The sequence below is a fragment of the Lolium rigidum genome, chromosome 7 (genome assembly GCF_022539505.1).
Source record: "Lolium rigidum isolate FL_2022 chromosome 7, APGP_CSIRO_Lrig_0.1, whole genome shotgun sequence".
Lineage (NCBI taxonomy): Eukaryota > Viridiplantae > Streptophyta > Magnoliopsida > Poales > Poaceae > Lolium > Lolium rigidum.
This window is the reverse complement of record NC_061514.1, coordinates 14324741-14331174: the sequence shown is the minus strand read 5'-3', so window position 1 is coordinate 14331174 and position 6434 is coordinate 14324741. Positions and strand designations below refer to the sequence as shown.

Below are 6434 nucleotides of genomic sequence, written 5' to 3'. Positions count from 1 at the left end.
GTTTATTATATAATGGTTTCTGTGGGTGTGAGGATTAATGATTGCAATAGCAATTTTTTCCTTACTAGTAGGGGTGTAAGACAGGGTGATCCTATATCACCTATTCTTTTTAATTTTATGGATGATGTTTTTACTAAAATTCTATACAAAGCTGCTTCTGGTGGAAAAATAGCTGGGCTTATGCAAGGCATGGGGAGGGGGGGTATTATCAGTATGCAATATGCTGATGATACTTTACTCTTCCTTGAAAAAAGGCTATCTTCTGCCATCAATTTAAAGTGGATTTTAGCTTGTTTTGAGCATATGTCTGGGATGAGGATCAATTTTCATAAGTGTGATCTAGTTCCTATTAATGTGCTTGAAAGTGATGCACAACTTTTTGCTCAATCTTTGAGTTGCAAGTTGGGTGAGTTTCCCTTGCAGTATTTAGGGGTCCCTCTGCATTACTGTAAGCTTAAAAAAGAGGATATTCAACCTGTTGTTGATAAAATTATTAAGAAAGCTGCTGGCTGGAGAGGTAAACTTCTAAATCATGCTGCCAAACTAGAGCTGGTTAGAAGTGTTTTGGCCAGTATTCCAATTTATCTGCTTAGTGTGATCAAATTCCCTAAGTGGGCTATTACTCTGATTAACTCTCTGATGGCTCACTGTCTGTGGGATAATTATGAGGGGCACCATAAGTACCACTTAGCTAATTGGGGTTTGGTCACTAGGAAAAAGGAGTATGGAGGGTTGGGCATCCCTGACTTATCAGAGATGAATATTTGCCTTCTAGCTTCCTGGATTAAAAGATACCATTTGGATGATAACAAAATTTGGAGACAGATAGTTGATAGCAAGTATAATGTGAATAATCCTAATATTTTTTCGTGTTCTGATATTGGGGCCTCTCCTTTTTGGAAAGGGGTGTTATGGGCTGCCAAGGCTGCGAAGATGGGTTATATGTGGAAAGTTGGTAATGGTAGAACTATTAAGTTCTGGGAAGACCACTGGTTTGGGTCTTGCTCTCTAGCTATTCAATTCTGGGAAGTGTATTTCCTGTTAAATGAACAAAATAAAACCATTGCTGATATTTGGGATGGTGTTTCTCTGAAAATGACCTTTAGAAGGTGTTTTGACCACAAACTTATGTTGCAATGGTTTGAGATTCAGCAAATTGCTCAAACTCTCCGAGTTAGATGATTCTAAGGATTGTTTGATCTGGAAGTGGGCAGCAAATGGGGTCTATAGTGTTAAATCCTTATATGCTGTGGTTAATTTTGGAGGGATTCAAACTATTGATATACATTGTGTGTGGAAAATCAAAGTGCCCCCGAAAATTCATTTTTTTCTCTGGTTGCTTTCACATAATAAGCTTCTCACTAGAGATAACCTGGTTAAAAGACAAAGTATTGATGATCTGACTTGTGTGTTTTGCAATGAACTAGAGTCATGTCAACATCTGTTTTTTGAGTGTGTTGTTGCTGCTAACTTTTGGAGAGGGGTTTTGGATGCCCTAGGTTTAAAGTTGAATATCTCAGATATGCATGATGTTGCTGCCCTGTGGGCTGATAGAAAGAAAAATAAGATATGCAATTTGATTTTTGCTGCTATTTTGAGGACTATCTGGATTACCAGAAATGACCATGTGTTCAATCGGGTGCAATGGTTTGGCATGCAGGCTCTGTGGAGACGCTTGCTAAACAACTGTGCTCGGTGGAAGATTCTCGTCGAAGGAAGTGGAAAAAGAAGGGCTGATATGTATGATGAACAAGTTGGAAGGAGTGGCCAGATTGCCACCAATGATATTGTGGCCGGATCCTGGGTGATTCCACAGAAGAAGGCAAGAACTACTCTGGAGGTTTGTGACAGGAACAATTCAAGGGGGTTTGGCCCAATGCTTATGACTGCGGAAGATCTGGCAAGGACTCTTGAAGCAAATGATCTGGTCCTGGTGGGGGATGGGGCATGTTTTCAGGTCATGGGTCGCCAGTGACTTTGCCTGGTGTCTTCTGTTGGTTAGATGTAATTTGTTGGCTCTCTTGTGCTTTGTCGTTGTGCTGTTTAAGTATGGGTCTACGAGTAGAACTTGGTTTGTAAGGTTTTAAAACCTCTGAATGCTGTAAACTGCTATATCTGGTTTCAATATATTTGGAGCCGGGGGCATGCCCCTTTTTCTCTAAAAAATTTATTTTAGGGTGTTCAGGCACGAGGGCAAGCATAAGGTGCTAATGTTCACGGACCTCGGAAGGTAAAGGAAGAGCAGAGCACCCTCACTTCAAAACCTAAGCATGTGCAGCAAAATCATAATACTAACAATCTTCCTGCAAACTTGGGCAGATCGACTACCAGGGTCGACGTGTACAAGCCTCCCTATGGACCTCGACATCGAGAAGGACAGGAGCATTTCGCTCAGGACACTGGTGAGCTGTTAATTAGTCACATACAGTAGATTATTCATATACTTATTTGGACGGAGAACTCGAGTGAGAACTTGTGTTCAACTGATCATGTAACAGGTTGACCACTCGGTAGTGGAGAGCTACCGCGGCGGCGGCCAAATGGTCATCACTGCTCGGGTGTACCCAGAGCATGCCAAGACGACCAACAGCCGCATGTTGATTTTCAACAATGGTACTAGTGTTATCAAGGTGCCCAAGCTCGAGGCCTGGGAGCTGAAGGCAACGGCCATGAATGTCCCGACCGAAGTGTATTAGGAGGAGACCGAAGGGTGGCCTGAACTATTATAAGAATTGCAGAGATGGACCATTGCTGACACAACAAAGGGAAATAAAGTGATGGCTTCCTGGGTCTAGCTCTCCTCTCCTAAAACCTGAACATAAGCCCTGAAGTAGAACTAGTACTCTGAGCACTACCCTCTAGATGCATCTTGTTGAATTTCGATTTAACATGATTCAGGTTGGCAAATATTTGCATAACAGGAAAACCTTTAGCTCAGATATGCAAGTAACAAGGCATGTGAACAGCAAAACCTTCAAGCTTTCTTTTTAGATAAAGGGATCATCCCCGATTTCATTAAACGAAACCATCATACTACATAGTTTTCCATCCTAGTGCATGTCAAATTATCAATAGCAATGTCATCAGTGATAGGCAGGTAGACGTGCATATCCTCGCAGACCATAACACGGCCCCTGATCACACGATTGAGATGACAGATAAAAAAAACAAAAATCCACTGATCTGCAACCACCCATCAACACCCACAAAATTAAACAGGACAAGCATGGGGTTACCAATCAGCCAACGAACAGCCAGCATTCTTAGAGCTGTCGCCGAAACAAACAACCAACCATGCTGAAACAGCCAGGCCAATGTCTAAACAATACATACACCGGAGGCTGCCAACCTAATCACAACGTAAAACTAGTTTTACAGATCCAAAAGGAACAGCTAGTCTCTAAGAGCATGTCTAACAGGCCCCGTATAACCCGCCCACCCCGTAAAATTCCGGCGACATACGGGGCAGGCGCGGTTTGGGCCGTCTAGCAGGCCCCGTATTCGGGCCGCCCCGTTTCGGCGGAATACGGGGCCCAGGAAATCGGCCCCGTCGCCCCGTACATATAGTGGGCGCAGGTGCGAGTGAGGGGTTAACCCCTCACTCGCAACCCTAGCTCCGCCGCGCGCCGCCGCCTCCTCCTCCTGCTCCGGCGAGCAATTAGCCGCTCCACCGCGCCGCATTCCACCCCCAAGTTAGGATGGACTCCCGCCGCCGCAGTAGGGCCTCGCCGGCGAGCGGATCGAAGCGATCCCGCTCGCCGGACACCGTAGAGGAAGCGTGGCGGCTGAAGTGCAAGCTTTCCGCCGCCGGGAGCCGTCGCGCGGCTCCGCAAGTACGCCGGCGGCTGTACGTGCCGGAGGCGCTCGGGAGTACGCCGCGGGTGGGCGGTGGTACAAGCGAGGACCCGCCGCTCAAGCCGATGAGCGGCGAAGCGTTCGAGAAATGGCGCGCGCGGTGGCAGCGCGACCGCGCGGCGTTGGCGGCATGGAGGGCGACCATCGGCGGCGGCGGCGGCGGAGGAAGCGGAGGCGGCGAGGAGGAAGAGGAGGCGGCGGAAGAGGAGGCGGCCTACCGCCGTGCGGTCGCCTTATCCGAGGCGGATGCCGCCGAGCAAGCTCGGGCGGAGGCAGAGGAGGAGGCGGCGGCCATCGCCGCCGTCCAGGAGTTCGAGGCGCGGGAGGCGCGGGAGGAGGCGGCGAGGATCGCCTTCATCCCCTACGTCATCCTTGACGAGTAGACGTAGGTTTAGATGTAGTATGATCCGTAGTATGATCAATATGTATGTATGATCCCTAGTATGATCAATGAAGATGAACTTCCCGAGGTTTTTATTTTTGAAAATCGGGGCGAAATACGGGGTCTGCTAGACGGAATGGCTCGAAATGGAGCAGTTTTTCGATACGGGGCGAAATAAGAGACTTATACGAGGCAGCGAAATACGGGGCTTGTTAGACATGCTCTAATGTCATGCGCAGCCCTGTGTGCTCAGGAGAAGAGCCTCCGGGACCATGTTGGGACGGCCGCCGGTTGTTGCACGGCAGCTGATACGAGGCTAGCAGCCTTCTCTTTTGCTTCCAGTATCCGAGCTCCCTTCGGATCGGCCAACAGAGATTTCTGGAACGATTGCGGGAATCCTGTTGCGATGATGGTCACGTGGATCTCGCCGGTATAACGGTCGTCGACAACGGCACCGAAGATTATGTTCGCCGAAGGATCAGCCAAGCTTGTAACGATCTGCGGGAAGTAAAGAAATGGTTACTACGAAACTGTACGAATTATTAGTTCTAACAACTGTCTCAATGTTGAGTTTCGGAAAACAAGACGTCTCAATGTTCACATGACCTTCCTGAATACTTCAAAGGCCATTCAAATGATTCGAGCATTAAGATAACAAGAAGGAAGCCTACGCACCTGAGAGACTTTGTTCACTTCTTGCAAAGTGATGTCCTTCCCACCAGTGATGTTGTACACGACACCAGTAGCTGCCTCGATGGATGACCCAATCAAAGGGGCGAGAGTTGCCTGCTCAGCAGCTTCTTGTGCACGGCAGTTCCAGAATTTTTCATGACAGCTTTCACATCAGCAAAATCAACATTCACAAGCCCAGGTATCTGCAAAGTTCTCACATGAGTATTATATCATCACGATTAGGTTAAGGCAGCGGAAGGGGAAAACCCACCGTGATAATGTCTGATATTCCTTGGACACCCTGACGAAAGACATCATCTGCAAGGAGAAACGCGTCTTGCAGGGGCATATTTTCATCAGCGACATCTAATAACCGATCATTTGGGATCACAATTAGTGTGTCGACACTCCTTTCCAGCTTCTCCAATGCTTCGAGTGCCTGAAATGATGACGAGAAACTAAATTAACTAGAGAAAACAGAAAGAACTTAAGCAGGAGTGGTCACAAAATAAATAAAAAGGGCTGCACATAGAACTTTAGTGTCCAAAAATCAAATGAACTCCGTGATTGCTCCGGTGTCCCCCCCTTCAGCTCCATGGTTCTAAAAAATTGGAGCCGCTCCAGGTTTTTTGTTTTAATCCGTGGAGTTGCTCCAGCTTTTGATACAAATACGTGTAGTTGCTTCAGCTTTTGGTACAAACACGTGGAGTTGGTTCCGCAGAACACAAAAACATGGATTGGTTGTTTATTTACATCCCGATAAGTGACCAAAATGTTACGCACGTTTTATCTTTCCTCCCCTCATCTCTCGGGCATGTTTTCCAATGTCCAGACTCTCCCGATTTGACTTCACCGCAGAATGATTCACGCCTACCACCACCGAATCAAGGCCGTCGGCAAACGAATGAACTTACCTTCAGCCGGAGTCAAACTTATCTGTATCATTCTTGCTGCCGCGCAAATTGAGTTGTAGCTTGTTGCCGCCGCCAGTAACTTGTTGTGGCCGCCTCAACCAACTTCGTCGTGGGTGAGGCGGCGTGCGATGTAGTGGCGGCGACAGCAAGCTTCTAGCGGTGACGGCAGTGAGCTACAACTCGATTTGCGCGACGGCGAGAACGAATCAGACAAGTTTAACTTCAGCTGAAGGTACGTCGGCTCGTTCGCTGGAGTCCATGGCGACAAATTTAAATCACGTTACGATGAAGTCAAATCAGTAGCAGTCAGATGTAAATTACGGTGCTCCGTATTTTTTATGTTTGCGTACCAAAAGCTAGAGCAGCTTGCAGTAAACTTTTTAAATCCGTCTCCTCTCTTGAGTGAGTCTAATTACCCGGTGTTTGGGAACGTCACGGTAGTGCCGGGTGGTTTAGCGCCGCCGCCATAGTCATCCTCACCGTCGTGGCCAGACCAACTCCACCGCCAGGAAATACTTCGCCACGAACCAGATGGACTTCCAGCCAAAGATTTAAACGATCACGCGGTGCGTTCCAATGTGATCTGCATTTTTATATTTCACGAATTTAAC

General features: G+C 47.3%; 1 pseudogene; it reads right to left on the bottom strand.

Moving 5' to 3' along the window:
- Positions 1 to 4400: 4400 nt before the first annotated feature.
- On the bottom strand, positions 4401 to 5506 carry LOC124670933 (annotated as a pseudogene).
- Between the last annotated feature and the right edge of the window lie 928 nt (positions 5507 to 6434).